Source organism: Leptopilina boulardi, unplaced genomic scaffold, assembly GCF_019393585.1.
Source record: "Leptopilina boulardi isolate dan_hultmark-lab unplaced genomic scaffold, ZJU_Lbou_2.1 LbouV2_371, whole genome shotgun sequence".
In the NCBI taxonomy this organism is placed as follows: domain Eukaryota; kingdom Metazoa; phylum Arthropoda; class Insecta; order Hymenoptera; family Figitidae; genus Leptopilina; species Leptopilina boulardi.
Window position 1 is genome coordinate 2,330,123 of NW_026137942.1, and position 22,439 is coordinate 2,352,561.

The following is a 22,439-nucleotide window of genomic DNA, read 5'->3' on the forward strand; positions in this document are numbered from 1 at the left end:
TCTTCTAAGCTTGTCAAGAATCGAATCTATCGTCGGAAGCGGATTCGCATCTTTTACCGTGACTTTATTCACGTCCCTAAAGTCCATACATAGTCGAAAGTCATTATCGCCTCTATTTGTTATAACCGGAGCTGTCCTCCAATTACTTCCCGACGGTTCTATTACCCCTTGTCTGTACAGTTGGACAACATGACCCTGTGCCCAAGTGATCATAATTGGGGACATTCGTCGTTGTCGGTGCTGGACTGGAGTTTCATCCGTCGTCCTGATGTGGTGTTCCGTCAAGTCTGTCATACCCAAGGTCTCACCCTGTGGTAGAACTAGGCGGTTAACCACCTCTTGCACGATATCTCTTTGTTTGTCCGTCAACGCAGAGATACCTGCACACTCGGCGTATATCTCTTCTTCGCCCTCTATAGTGTCCTTTACACAGAAGACGTGCCAGTCACCACCGAAAACTATCCACAACCCAGGTCTCAATTGGACATCCATATTCCAAGCCTTGCAAAAGTCAACGCCTAAAATGATGTCCTGAATCACTGAGCTAAGAACTTTAACAGCGAATTTCTGGGAATGACCATCCACAGTGATGTTCAAGTTTAAAATTCCTGCTGTTTCGGTAGTACCTCCAGTAGCACTCCTGATTGACGTATTGCAAGGCTGGATTCGATGTTTAAAAGGCGCTGCCACTCTGTCACTGATTACTGAAACCATTGCTCCAGGGTCGAAAAGTGCCTCAAAAGATTTGTTACCAATGTGCATACGGAAAAAGTATCTGTTTTCACATCGACTTCCAATCCATATCCTTGTCAATAATAAGGTTTGGGTCAGCTGTGCCCGTCACAGACTCTCCCCTCCCCTGGACCATTGGTACTGACTCACCTTCAGTACCTTTTGTCCCATCAGTCATACTCTCTTTAGTGAGTAAGTACTCCTTACTCTTCACCTCTTCTTTACCCCAAGTCAAATTTTTAAATGAGTTCTCCTCATTTAACTCTCCTCTACTTACTTCCCTCTTACTCTGTTTGAATGGGTACTCCCCACTCTGGTCAAAAACTTCATCCCCACTCCACTGCCAACTGCAAGATGCTCCTTGGTTGACTGGGAATGAATTTACCCCTTTCTTTTTCTCTTTGAAATTCTCTGACCTCTCTACCCCAACTGTCAACGACCTCTCTACCCTGTCACAAGAAATCTTGTCTATTGATTTCTGGGGGGGTTGGAGGGGGGTACAGACGCGTTCTGTTTCCCCCACTGGCCGTTTTCTAATGCATTACGCACGTGGATACATAAGGGACATGTCAAAAAATTTACCCCGGGAGTCTTGTAGACCAGACAAGATGCCAACTGCTGGACACGGGTGGGACAGTGTGCTGCAAAATGCCCTGGTTGCTGACACACAAAACACGTTCTTTGTGGACATTGTGTGGAACGATGTCCTACCATTTGGCAAATGAAGCATATGCCAACAAATTGTTTTGGTGTCCCAGGTGTCCATGGTTGTCCCACTGGTACCGTCCCTGTACCAGCCTGTTTAGCTTGGAACCTTTTGTTCCCTTTGTTCGCGGTTACTGCAGCGTACGTCGGCGGATTCGTTACCTGGACTGGGGCGGTGGAAGGGTTGGGGGTAGTTTGCTTCAAGGCTTCCACCTCCACTTCCTCAGAATCCTTTTTCGTCTGGGACTTTTTAGTTTTCTTTTCCGCCTTTTTAGTCCCGCTGGTCACTTCCGCAATACTCACTTGGTCCGTGGTACCCTCATCCTTCTCTATCGCGGCCACATTTTTCGATCCCTTAGTCGAATCTTTCTTTGCCCCTTGAACGCTGCAGCGGGAAAACGCATCTTTTCCTTTGAGGGTGGGGGAAGATACCGGTCATCAAGGTCCTTCACTTTCTCATACTGACGCAAATTTTTCTCCAACTTGGAGAGAGACTCCATTCCCGACGCATCCACCTGTCGACGATATGTTGGGGTCAGACCTTTATAAGCAATTTTAACTTGTTGCTCCGTTGACAATGGTCTTTTTAAATGTCCCATTATTAACCTCAAGCTTGTCATATATTCAGAAATCTTCTCCCCCTTTGCTTGAGTTCTACTCCTCAGTTCGTCAACCACCTCGTCATCGTTGGTCGTAGTCAAATATTCGCGTTTGAACGCCCGTTTAAACGATTTCCATGACTTGACGTCATGTCGCAAAGTTCGGAACCAACGACTCGCGTTTTCTCGAAAAATACTCGGAATTGCTTGCAGGAGTTCTTCGTCATTGAACAGTTCGCCTAATCGACAATCTTCCATCCGCTCCAGGAATTCTTCCTGGTCTTCACGCTCGGTTCCGGAAAATTTAATGTCCCAGTCTTTGAGGATTTTTGTAACTTTAGAACGCCTCTCTGCTTCTCGAAAGTCACGTCTTGTCGGTAGTGCGTCGCTGCTCTCTGACTCTGAGTCACTAGATGTCTCGTCAAAAAGAGTCCTCCTAGCATTGGTTTTATTTGTATTTCTACTAGATCGCGCTCTGTCACTGTCCCTGTAAGGACGTTGTTCCCTCCCACCCAACACCGATCTCTTGTCAAACCTCGATTCTTCTCCCACGTCAGTGCTCTTCTCACTACCATCAGTCGCTAGCCTCGAAATTCTTTCTTCTTTTGAAATGGAACACTTTTGATTCTCAATAGTCCTAACGTTTGGGGTGGGGTGATGTGAATTATTTCTCTCATCAGTTTCTCTTTGCAGGGGTGTATGAGGAACTTCACTTTGTTGATTTTGGCGTGTGCTCTGAATTGGCATTTGGTGGGTTACCCCAGAATCAATTACTCCTCCCAAGTCAAATCCCGTTGATAACTCCGCAAAACGTTGGTTCAATAAGATGAGTTTTCTCATTTCAGGGCTCAAGCTGAAACGAGCGACCGATTCCCTTAAACTGAGGACACTTGGTGCCATTGTGGATGACACTATCGTTTGGGGTGCTGTCATTATCGCACAAGTATTTGTGGAAAATGATTGAGACATCGTGGTGATTACCGAATTTGTCATGATACATGCCGAAGTCATGACCGGGGGTGGGGGTGATAGGTTGTCAGTGGTCGGACTGTGTCTGCTGTGTGACGCGCTATTTTCCCCACTCCTGTCAATTCCCAAAACTCCCAAATCACGAGGTGAACCACGTCCCGTTTCCTCATCACTGTCAGAATTTTGCCCCCCTCCTCTGTTTAAGTTGATATTTCGTCTTCCCTCCTCTGTTGGGGAAGTAAACGCTTCTATCCTGAATGTCTCTTGAGATTGTCCCAGGTCAAATAGTTCAGAAAAAGGGACATCGAAATAATTGGCAAAATCAATTCTCAGACTAATTCTGAATAACCTCTCTCTGAGTACCTGTGCACTCCCACTAATGCAACACTGATGTTGTTATAATGTTGTCACAACTTGCCCTATTGGCATGCTTAGAATTGTACTCCATGTGATTCTCGGTTGTTCCAACAACATCAAGTTGTGCATTTTCTTTACATAGTCATTTATTTCCACTAGTGAGAGTTCCATTGTGCATCACGAAAAAAATATCCCAAAAATCAAACGCAAAAAAAAAATTTATTTAATCGTCGACAAGAAAATTTTTGAAAATTTATCAAACAAAAATTTTTGGGGTACCGTAATTCTTTGATGCGGGCCTGGTCACTTTAAATTTTTGATCGTTTGTTTGAGAGTCAACAAAAAAAATTTTTAAACAAAACAATTCCTTTTTTTTACGCAAAAATGTCACGATTTATTTTTGGGGGCCCGTCTCCTCTAGATACGGCCCTGGTCAACAATAATTGTAAACAATTTGGTTGACTATCATACGGAAAATTTTTCTCCCTTAACAAATTTTCACTCAAGTATCAAAAATTCTTTTGGTTGGGGCCCGATACCCTTGTCGTACGGTCCTGACTAAATTCTTAATTTAACAAAATAATTTGCCTGTCAAAAAGAAATTTTTAATTTTATCAACACCGTAAAAATTTCTTGCGAATTGTCAAAATTAATTTCCACGGGGTCACACTATGTCAATACGGCCCTGAAAAATTGTTCATAATTTTCTCAAAATTTTAACAAAAAAAAATCTTGACAATTTACGATAAATTGTTACAATTTTAATTTTCGATTTTCCTATCTCTCTTATCCGTGATCTCGCTCGATACTCTATCTCTTTCTACTCTCACTGTATTTCTTTCTGTTCAAAATTTCCAAGTCCCGTGTCATGCGCAATAACAATGTTCTCTTAGAAAATTTTCACGATCCGCGAGAGCCTGTGCACCGAGGTTCGAATTTTAAACTCATGCGAGGTTTCTAACAGCGCATGCACGTACTACCACATGAGGCTTGGAAATTTCCACGGAAGCCGGCCACGTGGGGAACAAAAAGTAAAAATATAATAATTTTCAAAAAAATGATAACACACAAAAATCAAAAAAATTCACAGATTTCAGAAAAAATTTTAATTTTAAAAATCTGTCAGGAATTTTTCGCGAAATTAGTATTTGAAAATTTTAGTTATGAAAATGGCGTCGCTTTGTGGTCGCGATAATTTTCACAAAAATTTTCTTTAACACGCACTGACTCTACACACCAAAAATCTCATCGCCCATGTCACCAAAAAAATGCACAAAACATGTCAAATAAATTTTCAAGTCAACAATAAATAATATCATTAATTACAAAAAAATTTTATAGAACAAATCAATTTAAATACCACCAGTCACAATTAAATTTGTCGTGTCTCAAATGTCTCGACAATACCCCACGTTGGGCGCCAATTTTTATAACGATAATATTGGATTAATCAACAATCTTATTAACCTCCCCTTTTTATTTGTTATAAAAAGAAACCCATACGTGAATCGTTAGACGCCAGTCAATTTTTATTGGAATTGACAAACCAATCACAAATGTCAACTATTATTAATTATTAATTCACAAACCTCATCACAATTCCCCAAAAATAATCTCAAAGGAGATTCCGCCAAGACCAGTCAAAAAAAAGGGAAAAGACCTTCTGAGACACGACAGAAAAAAAACAATTTTACACTTACCCACAGCTATCGTCACAAATCAATCAACTCAAGATATTCGTCAGGTCAGATCAATAAATGGGTCGATATTTTTGTCACTTTTTATTTATTCTCACCCCTCTTACAACAATGAGCTACTCTTGGCCACTCGACCAATTGCTCAGTAACAGATCCAATTCTTTACAACAAAATTAAACTGTCGAACTCTCGACCACCAATTCTTACTTTACAAAACTATTCTCAAATCTACACAACTCATACTCTCACTACAGTCTCTATACAACTAATGTCGACGCGAACATGTGATTTCGGCGTCCCGGCGGCTAGTCACAACTTCTACCGATCGGCGGCGCCACCTCCTGGGCCCGACAATCGAGCGCGTCATTTTGAACGAGGGATGTTTGACGACCACTTCGTCACAATACCAAGAATTGAAAATTTAGAAATAGAGTTAGGAGAAACTAGCCCTTAAAGTTTTGTTAGGTAAAATTTTATAATACTGTTAAAATAATATATTTTATTTTTTTTGTAGATTTCATAAACTACATAAACAAATTGAAAATCGATTTTAATTGTGAGATTATCACAAAATCAAGGTGTGTTTGTATTTATTTTTATTTATTTATTATTACTAAGTTAAAAGTAAGTTTTATTCTATTTAGAATTGAGAGAATTAATGAGGAAAGACTCACAATCGTTTATATAAACAAAGAAATACTATATTGTCAGATAGATTGTTTATTTACATTACTCAAATAAAAATAATTAATTCTTTTATTTATTATTATTTTCTTAGCATCAAATTCTTTGAAACGATAAACAATCAATTGTTTAAACAAGTAAAAGAATTTTGAAAAGTTAATAACAAAAGCTAAAAAACTAAATAATTATTGGAAAGATTTCTCTAATTTAGTTTGAAAAAGCGACAAATAATTTAAAATAAAAGAGAAGAATATTGATATATAAAACTATAATATAGAATTTGGAAAAGCAAAAAAAAAGATAAATACTAACGTATTTTCATTCATAAATTTTACTACACGTTTACAATCTTATCTGATGATATAGTTAGCACGTGTCTCATTATATTGAATAATAGAAATTAGGAATATAAAGTCCCTTTAAATTTTGACAATACTATTGTTTCTTTTGTATTAAAGATAATAGAATGTGGGTGATACTTCCCTAAACATTTATGTTTACAATCTATCGGCCAGATGTTTGAACTCGTTTGCTTCTCAAAATCGATGTGTCACATAAATTTAATTAAATAAGAATAAGAAATTACATAATATATTAATAATCCCCGGACTGAGAGCTTATGAATGCTTCAACTGGTACCCCTGGTGTTTATTTTTTTTTCTTTTCTCTCTTATCTCTGGATAGAATGAGACTTAGTATATAAATATACGCATGCATAATAGAATAAAACAAAAATAAATTTTAAGAATCATTCTGAATTGGAGAATTTGATTTATTAAAATTAAATATAATCTTATTTTCGCGAGTAATACATTTTTTTAAATAAATAAAAATGGCGGAAAAACAAAGTGAGTTTTATGGTTTTATGGATATTTTTGATGAAACTCAAATAGAAGTAACTGCTTATGAAGATGATGATGATAATTTAAATGTAAGTGAAGAAGATAGAGAAACTTTACATAAAACTCAAAGAGATTTTGATAATTTCATGACCGAATAGGGTGTAGGTGTAAAAAAAATAAAAAAGGGTTTAGAAACTGTAGCAACTCAACAAAAAGAAAATTTTGATATATGTACTAAAGATAGATCTACAATTAAAAAAAAATTGAACAGAATAAACGCGAAATAGTAGAACTAATCTGCAAATTAAATGACAGAGTAGACACTAGTATAAATATAAACAAAAGAGTTTGCGAGAATGTTAGACTCAATGTCGACGAGACGATAGAGAATGTCTCAAGAACGATTGAAAATATTGAAAAAAAAGTAAATGATATACACTTGAGTACAGACGAAAATTTTATAATGACAACAGATAATGAATTAAAAATTAAAAAAATAATAGAAAATCAAAATAAAATAGAACAAAAAGTTAATAAAATTAAAAGTAATGATTCATCATCCAGAAGTTCATGGATGAAAGATTTGCGAATCGAAATTATTATCAAGGAAATAACAATCAAACTAAATATCAAGAAAATAATAAACAAGAAAATGAAAGGGTTAATAAACAAGAAAATTTTCAAAATAAAAGGGAATTCCGTGATAATAGTGTCGAAGGTAATAGATTTCCAATTAATAATTTTAAACAAAACAATTATCAAAATTATAATTATTCACGTCCAAATTATAATAGTGGAAATGTTGTAAATGCAAATAACACACCGCGACAAGATGAAAGAATATCATCCACGGTAAATAATCCAAATCAACAAAATATTAAACAGCGAAAAATTAATAAAAAAAAGTCTAATAATGATAATGGTAATAAAAATGATAGAAATACTTCAGATGAACAAGAAAATAATTGGTCATTACCGTCAACTAGTTCGGAAAACTAGTGAACCTCGGGTTTGTTGACACAAACTCTGTAGATACAAATCCGAGTTCAATGACACTTTTAAATAGAAAAGTTTTCGGTCGGTAATAGTAGTGTCGAGACGTGTTTATAGGAGCTCCTCAGTATTGTTATTTTACGTTTTACTCACTATTCATTTTTTATGATGCTGAGTTGTGTCTAACAGAAGAAAACCTGTGTTTTATTGTGACACATAACAAACTGTTTTAGCTCTTATTCATTTTTTTTATAATTTTAATTGTTGTTGGACTGTCGGTTTACTGTGTTTTAGAACATTGAGAGTTCAATTGCATTGGAATTGTCGTGTGTGGCTGAATTGTGCAATAGGATTTATATTGGATTTTAGAGCTGTTAATTTTGCACATGATAATTATTCCAGTGTTAAATTGGAACGTGATTTATTATTAAAAATGTTATTTTGTAACTTTTCCCGTGACGTCACTTATTTCTTGTCATCTGTTGTCAAATTTTATTACTAATAACTGACCTTTTGATAAGTGTTACCATCTGCTTTAGTGAGATTGATGTGATACTTACATGTATTTTTGGTTGCCTACCTTCAGGGGTTATTATGTCTTTCTTGAGGTACTTATGGTTGCATACTGTTTGGGAATCATATTGACTACTTATATTTTTCTTAAATAAAGATGCCTAAGGAGTGTAGACATTGTAAGAAGGACATTATTAATATTGCTGCGTATTGCAGAAAATGTGAGAAATATTTTCATACCAACAATACTTGCTATACTCATAAGGTCTATAATACCAAAAATGAACTTGTTGTGTGTAAGGAAGCTCCTCTCAAGGTAGATTTGAAGGATTTATCTATACAAGGTTCGTTTGTTGAGAATTCTTTTTTTAGTGGTGATGGTGATAATAATACAAATATGGAGGTCTCATGTAGTCAGTTTGATCAGATTATGTCAGCCATTGCGAAGTGTACCGATGAAGTTAAATCGCTGCGGTCCGAGCAGAATTTGTTAAATGCTGATTTGTCGGAAATAAAACTTAAGGTTGAGTGTCTTCCTGCTCTTCAGGAAATGGTAAATCAGAATACACTTAAACTGAATGAGATCTCTCAGCGTACACAGTCTTTGGATTCGAGGGTTGCTGAAATTGGTGAAGAAAATGGGATTCTTTATGATCGTATAAAGACTGTTCAGGAAGAACAAAGTAAGATTGATCAACGGTTAATGAGGACTGAAATCAAGCAATGTGATGACTTGATGATTGTGGCTGGTTTACCGGAAACTGATAAGGAAAATCTAACTCAACTCATCTGTGCTGCAGCCTCTGTGCTAAAAGTCCAATTAGATGATTCTGAAATCATCGAGGTTAATCGGATATCATCTAATAGTTCCAATGCTTCTAACGCCAATTTTGATGGGAGACATAGGAGTATCTTGGTACGTTTTACTTCTGGTAGACCAAAGAATGATTTTGTCTTATCTATGAAGAACAAAATATCTCTTTTTTCAACTGAAATATCCGGACAGTTACCAAAGTCGCGTGTTTATATAAATCCATATTTACCTGGAAATTTCTACAGTCTTTTGAGACAAACAAGAGAAAAGGCTAAATTGCTGCACTATAAATATGTTTGGCACAATGATGGCACGATTTTGGTAAGACGTCAGGATAAGGAGGAGATTATACGGATCAACTCTACCAAGGATCTGGATAAGTTAAAGGAATGACAACCATCACTAACTACTTCGACCCCCACATTTGGAAATGTTTCTGCTGTATCTACTGCTGCTAATACTACTGCTTCAACTGAGGATTTTAATATAACTCTAAAAATCTGTCATGTTAACATTAATTGAGGGGCTGATAGTAAAAATGGTTTAAAATAACATTGGGAGCAAAAGTGGGATAAGTGACTTGGGAGCAAAAACGGGTTAAAATGATTCGTGTAATTTATTGATAAATTCATTATATTATCGATTAAAAAATATTAACAATAGGAAAAAATGCATATTTTATTATAATTAATATTTTTTAATCGATAATATAATGAATTTATCAATAAATTACACGAATCATTTTAACCCGTTTTTGCTCCCAAGTCACTTATCCTACTTTTGCTCCCAATGTTATTTTAAATCATTTTTACTATCAGCCTCTCAATTCACTTAGGTCAAATATTAACTTGCTACGTTCTCATCTTGCACTGAATACGTATGATATAGTTGCACTAAGTGAAACATGGCTAACTAATGACATGGACAGTTGTGTTGTTAATCTTCCTGGTTTTAGTTTTATTCGAAGAGATAGATTAGGTAAGAGAGGGGTAGGGTGGCGATATATGTAAAACAAAATATTAATTATAGGGTGATATTGTCTTCTCCTCAGGAATTTGATAATAAACCAGAATATGTGTTTATTGAACTCTCTAGTCAAAATGTTAAACCCTTATTTTTTGCTGTAGTTTATCGTAGACCTGGTGGTGAAGATCTTACTGATTTTGAGTATAATTTTAATAGATTTTATAATTTATATGAAAATGTTGTAATTTGTGGTGATTTTAATTACGATCTCAGTAAACTATCAAATGATGCGACTTATATTAGAGATTTTTTTGAATGTTTTAATTTATTTATTGTACCGTACACTATAACGCATCATACTGCAAATTCAGAATCTTGGCTAGACTTGTGTGTAGTTGATGATGAGGATAAATTGGAGAAGTTTTCACAATCTAATGTTCCGTTTGTTACTGGGCATGAACTTATATCTATATCTTATAAATAGAATTTTAACAAAAAATCATGCTCCGCCAAAAGTTATAGAAATTTGTCGCAAATTAATGATGACTTGTTTCTTTCCGCGTTGGATTCTGTTAACTGGTACGATTTTTATCAATTGCGCACTGTCGATGACAAACAATATTTTATATTTGATGCTCTTATTAAGGCATTAGATAAACATGCTCCTCTTCGTACAAGTGTAAAAAGGAAAAAAATATGCCCCTGGATGACGGAATTTATTAGTAACTTAATATGTCAAAGAAATTCTGCTTTTAGAGCTTGGAAGAGGGTTGGGGGAGAGTTGAAACGTAATAAGTATAGGGGGCTTAGAAATAGAGTAAAATTGTTGATGGGGGAGGCGCGTGATGAGTACAACGCTGGCAGGCTTGCGGAAGTTAATGATTCGAGAAAACTTTGGAGTGAACTTAGACGTATAGGTCTTGCAAAAAGCAAAAAGGATGATTCTCCACTTCATGTAAATGAAATCAATGATTATTTCTTATCTGTTTAAGGAAACTCGTCCTTTAATATAACGCCTCTATTTCTTTTGGATCTGTTTAAAGATGATAAGATTGATGATAATCTTTTCTATTTCAAAGACATATGTCCTTCTATACTGATGAGGGCTTTAAAAAGCATTAAAACAGAGGCACAAGGAATTGATGGTTTATCTATTAGTGCAATCATGAAGGCAATGCCGGCGTTGTTTTCTCACGTGCTTGATCTTTTCAATTTTTCCCTTCAAAGATCTATTTTTCCTAAAGAATGGAAAAGCGTTGTCATTTAGCCTGTGCCTAAGGTAAAGATACCGCAGCAGCCTGGTGATCACAGACCGGTGGGTATATTGTGTTCCTTGTCAAAGGCTTTAGAAAAAACTGTTCATTATCAATTGATTGAATTTATTGAATCTAATAATGTTTTGAATCCTTTTCAGTCTGGCTACAGAAAAGGATTTAGCACGCAAACCCTTTTGGTTGGTGCAACAGATGATATATGTAAAGCAATTGATCAAAAGATGGTAACAATAATTGTCTTTTTTGACTTTAGTAAGGCCTTTGACATGGTACCTCATACATTATTGCTCTTGAAACTTAAAACTTTTGGTCTGTCCAATTCTGTCTTAAAATGGTTTGCTTCATACCTGTCTGGGAGACGGCAGGCTGTTGTGGGACAGAGTGGAGAATTGTCTGATTGGGGTTGTATTAGAACGGGGGTACCTCAGGGATCAGTGCTTGACGCTTTGTTGTTTAACCTTTTTACGAATGATTTGAGAGATGTTTTAAAATATTCTAAACACATGTGCTTTGTGGATGATCTGCAAATTTATATTCATTCTAGTTTGGATGATTTAAAAGACAATCTTACTTTAATGAATGAAGATGTACAGTCAGTACTGAATTGGGCAACAGCAAATATTCTTAAAATAAATTTTGACAAAACCTATTCTATGATAATTGGATAGACTTGGTACATAAATAATATAAATTTAAGTGATTACTCGTCAATTAAAATTGATGATATGATTGTTCCATTTGTTGATTCTGTTAGAAATTTGGCTGTCATTTTTAGACCAACTCTTTCTTGGGACAAACAAGTTGGTAAAATCCGTAAGAGTGTGTATGCAACTCTATCACAATTTAAAATAAACAAGAAAGCTTTAACTTTTGAGATAAAGAAAATACTTGTTACTTCGTTGATTTTTACACATTTTGATTATTGTTGTGCTGTGTATAATGATTTAACTGATGAATTAAATTATAAACTTGAGAGACTTTTCAATATGTGTATAAGGTTTATATTCAATTTAAAGAAAGATGAACATGTGACACCATATAGGTTGAGGCTTGGATGGCTTAGTATTAGGAATAGAAGACTTTTGTTTATTGGTTGCCTCACACATGTTATTCTAAATACTAAGAGACCTTTGTATTTGTATGAGAGATTTATTTTTCGGGAGAATGTAACCTCGAGAGAAGTGAGGTGTCCTGAGTTACTTAGGGCACAATTGTGCAGAACTGAAAGATATAAAAATTCCTTTATGGTAACTGCAGTTAATTTATGGAATTCTCTTCCTGGCTCTATTTCGACTATTGAAAGTCCAAAAACTTTTAAGCATAAACTCTATGAATACTTATTTTTATTGGATGAGTAGAATCTCTTTGCGTAAAGTCTTGTCATTGATGACATTTTGTTTCTTTATCTGTGATAATATAAATAATTTATTCGAATTTTGTTATTACTAAAAATCTACTGAATACTATATTAATACCTGCTTATAAATTTTGTAATTTGAATGTACATTGTATTTGAATTGTTGTTCTCAAGGCTTGCCTAGGACAAAATAAATAAATACTACTAAATACTAATTTACGCGAAGAATTATTGGATGAACAAAAAATAAATATTCATGATCATTTAGGAAAATGTCCAATAATTCAATTTTTAATAGAAAATATAAACGTAAAAGCATTAATTGATACGGGAAGTCAAGTAACTTTTATTTCAGAAAATTTTTATGAAGAAAATATTAAAGTATTTGCAAATTGCCCAAAACTACCAGTAGTAGGTATGAGTATAGTAGGTGCAACCGGAGCACGTCCAGTAAAACTTAAACTTCAAATATTAGCAAAATTCAAAATGAGAGATTGGTTAGGACAATTTGTTTTTATTATTGTACCTAAATTAAATTGCGACTGTATTATCGGTTCAGATATGTTAAAAATATTAAAAACTAAGATTGATTTTAAAAATGATGTAATTGTTGTAATGAAAGGGAAGGAGGAATTGTCTATGGAAATGCTAAAAGAAAGCATAAATAAAATGAAAATAATATATGATCAAAATGTATCAGAAAAAGAAAATGAAAATAAAATTCAAAATGAAAATAAAATTATTAATAATTATAATGATAATAACATTCATTTTAATCAATTTGTAGATTTAGAAAATGAAAATCCGGGCATAATTAATGACGTTTTTTCTATAAAAACATATGATGATCCCCATTCTGAATTTGAGCTAACTGAAGAAGAAATAAATGAAAAAATAATTGAATGTACTTTACTAGATATAGAACAAAAAGAAAGATTTTACAATCTTATATCGCGTTATAAACACGTATTTTCGAAAAAAACGGGTAGAATAAATATATATGAACATGAATAAGAAGTGAAAGATGACAAACCATTTTTTAAGAAAACGTATCCAATACCAATTAAATTAAGAGATAGAGTGGCTGAAAATAGTAAAAAATACACGGGATTTATTATTGAAGGAAAATGTTATGTATTCAATGTAGTACCTTTTGGTCTAAAAACCAGTACGAGTGCATTAGTAAGAGCGCTAGATCAGGTATTATGCGGGATAGGTAACTTTGTAATCACTTTTATCGACGACATGCTGTGTACTTCACAAAATATCGATGAACATCTTTATCACTTAGAAAAAATTTTTAGAAGATTGGAAAAACACAATATGACTATAAATTTTGCGAAATCACATTTTTTTCGTCCAGAAATAAAATTTTTAGGTCATATTTTATCATCTGAAGGTATAAAACCGGATCCTGAAAAAGTAAAAGCAATTCATGATTTTCCGCGACCAAGAAACTTAAAAGAATTACGAGGATTTTTAGGTTTAGTAAATTTTTATACTAAATTCACAAAAAATTATGCACATGAAATAGTCCCTCTACTAAAATTATTAAAAATTGGAAATAAATGGGAGTGGAATTTAACAAAAGAAGAAGCGTTCAAACGAGTTAAAATTTTTTTTTGTGAATTCACTATTCTCAGTTATCCAGACTTATCGAAACCGTTCTATTTACAAACAGACGCGAGCGACGTAGCGATAGGAGCCGTGTTATATCAAATAGATAAGGACGGAAATCAAACACCTATAGCTTTCGCAAGCCGTACGTTAAAAGGAGAGGAACTTACATACTTTACAACAGAGAAAGAATTATTAGCTATTGTTTGGAGTTTATTAAAATTCAGATCATACATTTTAGGTTGTTATATTGTTATAAGAACCGATCATAAAGCGTTATCTTTCGTGAAAAGTTGTAAATTATTAAGCGGTAGAATTACGAGATGGATCTTAGCAATTCAGGATTTTAATTTCGATATTGAATATATCCAAGGCAAGAACAACATCGTAGCGGATACTTTTAGTAGAGCACCAGTTTATGAGGAAACAGGCATAGGACTAGATTCCCATGAAAGAAACCTATTTCTATATAACTTAGCAAAACGACCTTTATCTCAACTGCGAAATAAATTTAAAAACATTATAGAAAAGCAAAATAATGATTCTATTTCAAAACAAAAAATGTCAGATGTTAGACAAGGTAAAACCAAGCGTTATATAATCGATAAAAATGTACTTTATTTTGTCGTAGGAGATAATAAAAAATTATGTTTAACTAAAAGTATAATTAATGATTTAATTGATAAAACACATGAAATATATGGACACGTCGGTCCACAGCGAGTTTTTCGTATGTCAAATGCATATTCTTATTATCCACACATTGCAAAAATAATAAGACATAGAATAACAAGTTGTGACTCATGTCAGAGAAACAAAGTTTCCAATCAAACAAACTTTTCTGAAATGAGAAACTACGCACCCAAAAAACCAGGTGAAATTTTATCGATAGATTTTTATGGTCCATTACCAACTTCTAAGGGTGGATTTAAATACATACTATCTACTATAGATGCGTTCAGTAAATATGTAAAATTATATCCTATTAGAAAAATGACCACAAAAGCGCTTATAAACAAAATTTTCAATCACCATATTAAAAAATTTGGTAAACCAGAAAAAATAATTACTGACCATGGAACTCAATTTACCTCAGGGATTTGGACTAGTAAACTAAAAGAAGAGGGGATACAACCGGTATTTTCATCAATTAGACATCCTCAGGGAAATATTGTTGAACGTATACATCGGGAGTTATCTAGATTTTTTAGGACCCTTACTAACGATAGGAAATTAGAATTAGCATACGATCATTTGTAAGAAAGGTAAAAGAAGAGCAGAAAAATTTAACATTTCGCATAAATTAACGGAATTTAAAGTTAATGAAAAAGTTTTTATTAAATTATTAAATAGGTCGGATAAAGAAAATAAAATAATAGCCAAATTCCTAAAAATATATGAAGGTCCTTACGAAATAAAAGAACTAGTAAAACCAGGAACATATATTTTATGGAATTCTAAAACTAAAATAGAAAAAGGAATGTACCATGTTACGAACCGAAGAAATTATTAGTTTATAAAAATCAATTACTTTAAAAATAATTAAATAAAAGAAACTGTAGGCTTTTGAGATGGCCCAAATTTCTAGAGTTTTTATGGGTTTTATTTATGGGTTCGTTTTCGCTAAAATGCTGATATTTTCTAGATTGAATTAGAAAATATACCGCGACTTCCTTTATTAAATTGTTATGGATAGAATAGAAGGAAAGGAAATAAATAGAAAAGAATTAGGAAAGAATCACAAATTTATTTATCAAAAGATTGTCAAAACATGGAAAGAAATAGTTTAATTTTTAACGAAAATTGTGTTTAGTTCGAAACGATACGTTGAGTACTTACCGTTCCGCGTTCCTTATTCTACCGTCGGATAGTCGAGAGTTGAACACTTTCTCGGCTCTTACAAACACTTTCCGACGGGCAAAACATTCAATAAAAAAAACTATTATAATTATGTGTCCTCTCACACTCACTCAGGTGACGCATTAGCGATTTGCCGTATGTCGTTTTCGCGTTAACTAGACAGGGACAGACAACTCCACCCTCTTACCCTAATTTGTTGACCCGTCAATTGCAAGGGCAGGCGCGGGTCCTACACGTACCCGGCTGGTCTCGCGACAAAGATAAGGAAAGCGACCTTCCCTTAAAACTTTTCCCCGAATTGATTTCAACCGGCCTCCGTGGACTTCGGAGTAAGTTGGATTTTATTTTACGTCCGGCCGCAGTAATCGTATAAGCATACAATTAAAGCGGGTCCTTGGTACCGGACGGGAGCGCGTTGGCTTTTTAATTGGTGGAGGCACGGGTGTTATTCCGCCTTTCACCAAGACCGTACTGAACATTGAATTATGGGCCAGAGACGCCTCGTAGGTACGCTTAGGGATGTAAAGTGGGAAATTAATGCTGAATCGTAATTTTGGAAAACAAGTGGAAATGGTAACAAAGGTATTGAGTTTTGTTACTAAGCCGGTTTTTGCTAACTAAGGAAAATTGGTAAAGATAGAGGTGGAAGACAGGGGCCTGTTGCCATGCGATTTTTAGCTGACTTCACATTTGACGGAAGTTAGCAAATAATTTTGAGAATTGGAATTAAAATTATTTCCAATAACAATAATTAATAAAATTAATATGTTATCCTTAAAGGATTATTAATTGGAAAATAGGAATTTTCTTTATAGGAAAATCCTTGGTACATTCACTGTATATGTATCTTTAAAAATATTTAATTTTTAAAATACATCTTTTAATTTGATTTGAATTCCAGTATTGGGTGAAATATTTTAATTTCATACCCAATTTTGATCTGGAATTGAGCAATAGCATAATTCAAAATAAATACACGTGCTTTTAATCTGACAGCACTGTATGGCATAGCTTGTAGGCTTGGACAGAAGAAGAGAGGTAAGGAGAAAGAATATGTGAGGAGAATAAGAGTGTAATGGTACTGTGGAATATAGTGTACCATGTAAGCGCCTATAACCCGAACTCATATGTATAGGTGCCTGTAGCGTATAGTCCAATTGAGTATGCGAGAACCAACGACTGCCATGTATTCAACGGTCTGTGGAGTAAGAGAGAAGCGATACAGCTGAAAGAAACGTTAGTCTAAGAGAGAAAGGTTCGCTGGTACAATGTATCTCCTTTTTCTCTTAAGACGGCTGCTAGGTGGAAAGAGACGCACGCTCTAATGTATCTGAGAGAGAAAGATTTGCTGGTACATTGTATCTTCTTTCTCTCTCGCGCTTTGCCGAGGGATGCGAGGGGAGCTTCCACTGAACGCGTTTAGTGATGATCCCCACTAGTCAGCGCGGAAATATTATTTTAATTTCGATGACAAAAATTATAATTTCCTAAATTTGGTTCAATTAATTCCAAATTTTGCGGTTGGTTTAATTTGATCCAACTAATTATATATCTTAAACAATAACATTGATAATAATAATATATAGGTATGAACATAAGGATATATGCGTAAATATCCATCCCATAACATTCTCATAGGTACGCGCATTGATAACCAATGGTCCGCGATGCTTTACAGGTTATCCGGATTAACATCGGTGTTTATCATTCGGGAACGTTGCGGCAAGGTTTATTGGATTTAGAAAATTAAATAGAAAAATAATTTCAAAACCGCAACTTTCCCAAAAATTCCGTTCGCTAGTTACGTTGTTTACAATCTGGGAACTTTGAGAAAAGGTTACCTGAGCTCGGAAAGACCTCGCAAGCTTCGTTTTTCTACTCGCAACCTTCCCAATTGGTAACTTCGTTGTTTATGGATTGGGAAGTTTTGCACCAAGGTTTTTAAAGCTTGCGGCGTCGTTCCGAGTCCGAATATCATATTTTTATAATTTTACTTTGAGTAGTTCCTGAGTTATTCACGAAAAACGCCAGGAGGCTCGCCGCAAGGTTCCGATGGTACTACAATACACGAGGAGCTCGTAACTATGCTCCTTCTCAATATTATAGATCATTAATTATCCCATACGTATAAAAATAATTAATTATAATTTAGGGAAAGGTTAATAACCCGTGTCGGCTTCAAGAGCTAAAATAGAAGAATTTTAATTTCGAAATACAATTTTAATTTCGAGCGTTTAGCAATTGTCTCATGCGAAGCTATAGGTGAATATACCGGGGATGCTGACGCATGGAATTCCTGGTAATTGCGCGAACCTTGGGCTTGCTTAGGAAAAATTAAAGCGAGTCCAAAAGAAATTGCAATTAAATTATTGAGAAAATATTTCATAATTAAATAAAAATAATGTAAAAGTTTTTGACGTTACAAACCACCATGGAAATTCTGTTTGTCGTCCCCGATAAACTTAGGGCTCTTGAACTCGACAGGGGTTGTACATTTTAATTAATTTAGTTGTATTTTAACATTAATATTTCCCTACAAATGATGGAATATTTAAACATCCCTGTAAAATAAAATTCATGTAGCATTAGTTCTATTGGTTGTAACTGGCATAGCTGGCATTATGGCAACCATGTATGGAGTGTCAAGTAACATTGATAACAGCATCTGTCTTGGAGCCGTACGTCACGTTACCCTTACCTTCGCGGTATAGACGCAGGTCCCCGCAGCCCAGTTCGTAGGTGGCCGCCGTGAATAATTAATCGTGTATCACGCGAGTTTTGCTCTATTTTTTTTACAATGTCGGAAATAAGTGACGCGAGTGAAGTGGCCTATAGGTACAATGGGTTGACATATTTGTATGGGATTAACAACAGTGGATTTTTGGAAATTTTGGATGCTGCGGGCCGGGCAAAGGAAATCCGGCGCATCCTGGGGGGTGATAGTCACTACCGGTCCCGCACTAAAATGTTACAACGCATTTTTAAAATTGGGTCTTTTGAAAATTTCTCGGACCTTGATGAGAGTTCTTTAATGCTGGAAGACGTTGGGTCGGCCTCAGCGGAGAAAAATCCTGAAAAGGAATCACCGGGTCCGGCGGTGCAAGGGAGATTGGTTCTCAAAACGCTACAGCGCCTATTTAAAATTAATAGTGAGGATGATGTCAAGGAAGGAGAACGGTTGCAGCATTTTGAACCGGAGTCTTCATATTCTAACGAGGGTGTATCAATGCTAGAGGCTTGTATGGATATTCAATTGCGTCAATTAAAGGTGGGGCTAATTAGCCTAAGTTCTTTAGCCGAGTGCAGCGGTTGTCAAGGGTAAGTGTTACTTTTTAAGTATTACATACAAATTTTGAAAATATGCCAATACACTTTAAAATAAAAAATCGTAAAACTAATTTATATTTCATTATTTTGTTTAATAAAGACTTCTTGTTTAAATAACTCCTAAAAATTATTAAGTTTTGAAAAATATATGTTTTCGACTCAGGTTTTTGGTTAAATTCGGTGAGTGGGAGGAGGCTCCTTCACGACGGGATATACAGGATGCTTGGTTCCATAGTCCGTCGCTCCGTGAGAGGACTCCACCCCTTGCGCCCTTACATAACTGTCACTGGTTCCAAGAATATAAATGGGACTCTGAACGCGAAATTTATCTTGTTCGAGGATTCTGGGCACCGGTAAGATTTTAATTATTTATTGATAATTGTCCTTAGGATTTGGTATTAATTTATTGTAACAGTTAATTTTATTGAAGATTATGTTAACCAATTACATTTATTACATTTAATTACCACTACGCGAAGGAAAATGGTTGGGTGCGGAGACTAATGCCGTACGGTATGTATACACTACTTTTAAATTGAATTTAGTAGTTTTCTTTTCTGTATTTTGTGTATGTGGTATTATGACCTCCCCCTTTTTTCAGTTTGGTCAACACACTTCCTCCTGTTCCTAGGGCAGTTGGCTATCAACCCGTAGATCGGCGATATTGCCTATCTTACGTCCAGGTGTTTTATTGGGTTGGACCCGCAGAACATTCCACCCACAGATACTGGCAATTGGTTAGTAAAGAAAGAAGTGGCGTAAAATACATGATTTAATTCTGTATTACAATGAATTAACTAATATCAAATTCTTGTTTTATTTTACAGTCTTGGAACATTGATTTGGTTCAATTCTGGGTGCCAGGGCTACCTATGAAGGTGAGGGCGGCAGTTTTACCGAGGATTGATAATTCCCCTGACGAGTCGCGTGTGGAATTTAGACCCGATTCACCACCTGAAGAAGAATGGTGAATCAATCGGCAAAAAGAGGCACATTGTTACATCTCGAGCTGCGGCTTGGTTTTTAAACAAATAATTAATTTATTTACTTGGGAGGGTTGTGCTGATTAATCAGGATGGTAAGACCTGATATTTTTATTTTGTAGGATCGTTGTCACTTTATAAAGACTATGGGTCTTGCGTTAATAAAAGACAAATATTCCCTTTTATAATAGTTTATTATAATTATGATTTAATAAAGTAAGTTACATGTATGATTACTTACTTTTACGAGGAAGATTCGTATTTCAATGAAGTCGCTGAGCTGTTATACAAGAGCTCGGAATTTGCTTTAAGTGAATGAAGATACAGTTTGTCGGCTAACATTTGTGTGACACTCAAACAACTTTAATGTTTTTGATAATAAAGCGTACTATTTCGTGTTATAATTCGTTGTATTACGTCACTTACACCTGCATAAGAAGGAAATCTATTCTGTATGTGAAAGAGAAGCAATTTGTGAATTATAATCAAGAATCTGCTTTATTTGTAAGAATACGACAGTTAAATCTACAGGAAAGAATAGATTAACTTTCACGAAATAAACTGAAGGGTCGCTCAACAATGATATTAACCACGGAGATTACACCGGAACTTTTGACATCTTCTCTTAATTTGCAATGGGTTTATTACTAGTCAATTCATTACTTTGTTGGGGATGATTTAGAAAAAGAGCACGATTTTTGCTAAAACGTTTAAGAGCACGTTTTTAGCTAAAACGTTTAAGAGCACGTACGAATTTTCTAGGAATCGTATGTGTCTTTTATTTCATAGTAATTGAGCGACATTCAATTCATTTGGTATCGATATTGTTCATTGATATTAGATTGTTAATCCATAACTATTTAAACAATTTATGCATTTAATCAGTGTTTCTGTTTGTTTTTATTTTGTGTATTTAAGAATAACTACATGCATATTGTAGCGATGTTTCTTCTGCCTTGGTACTTTTTCTTACCACAACGCTACAAAAATGGTTATGTAACCGATTTACGAGTCCCACACTTTGGTCTCGTAAAATACCAGCGATGACCCGTTTTAGGGAACTTCCCCGGCGCCAGGTAGGTAAACTACCCGGGTCACGATGGCTTTATAAAATGAGAACTCTCCCGGTCTAGCTCAAAACCGAGCTCACTATTCTATTTTCACTTGACGGTAGGGTCGTAAGTACCGCACGCAGAGGAGAGAGATGGGTAATCCTGAGATTCTAATACAAATAATAAAACAAATCACTAATTTTATTTACACAAAACCATCACTGAATTTATTAAATAAGTGGTACAGAAGCGGAGAACGAGAGAACTTCCACACGCCGGTGAGTATTCAGCGTCGACCAAAAATGGCGGCGTCCTGTCAACATGCCATGCGGTCCTTGACGAAAGAACTTGAAAGCGGTTACACGGTACACCGGTTTCGCTATAATAATGACGAGGAGAGGATGTCCTGAACACTAACCTTTTGCCTGTTGCAATAAGGCACGGTAATCCATTGCTCTGGTCAAAAATATTGGATTGGACTGTCGCGGTGATACCGTGAAATTATCTCGGCGGGCAGGCACGAACTGGAGAAATTAGTTTAATTGGCGTCCTGCTTCGGTCCCGTATATGGGTCATGCGCACTTCGGGTTCGCCCCTGCAACATGACTACAGGCCCAACATCCATGACAGGTGGTAACCAGTCAACCTTTTTGCCAATCCAATTGCCCCAGATGATAGTAGTGGTTGTTATTCCTTCTCGTTTGATCGACAATCAATCACCAATGAATAAATAAACTGGTGGTTGATATAATATAGAGTAATATCAACCTAGTCGTGTGGAATTGTCTCCGAAGATAAATGCTAACATTTTTATACAACTCAACGTTTTTTATATTTTTTTATTATATCGACTCAATACAATGTAAAGATAAAATTGGTATAATAAATGTTGAGTTCGCGTCTGGCCACACTATCTTATGTACGATAATAATAAATAATTATTTAAATACGTTTCGGCGAAATCTCTTTTTTCGGTTTTTATAACTTGATTACTCAAAATCAACGTTACAATATATATTAGTGTTATATGTATATGTGGTCATACATATGCATTGCACACGTGTTCTTTATGATGCATCATTATTTCATTATTAATTC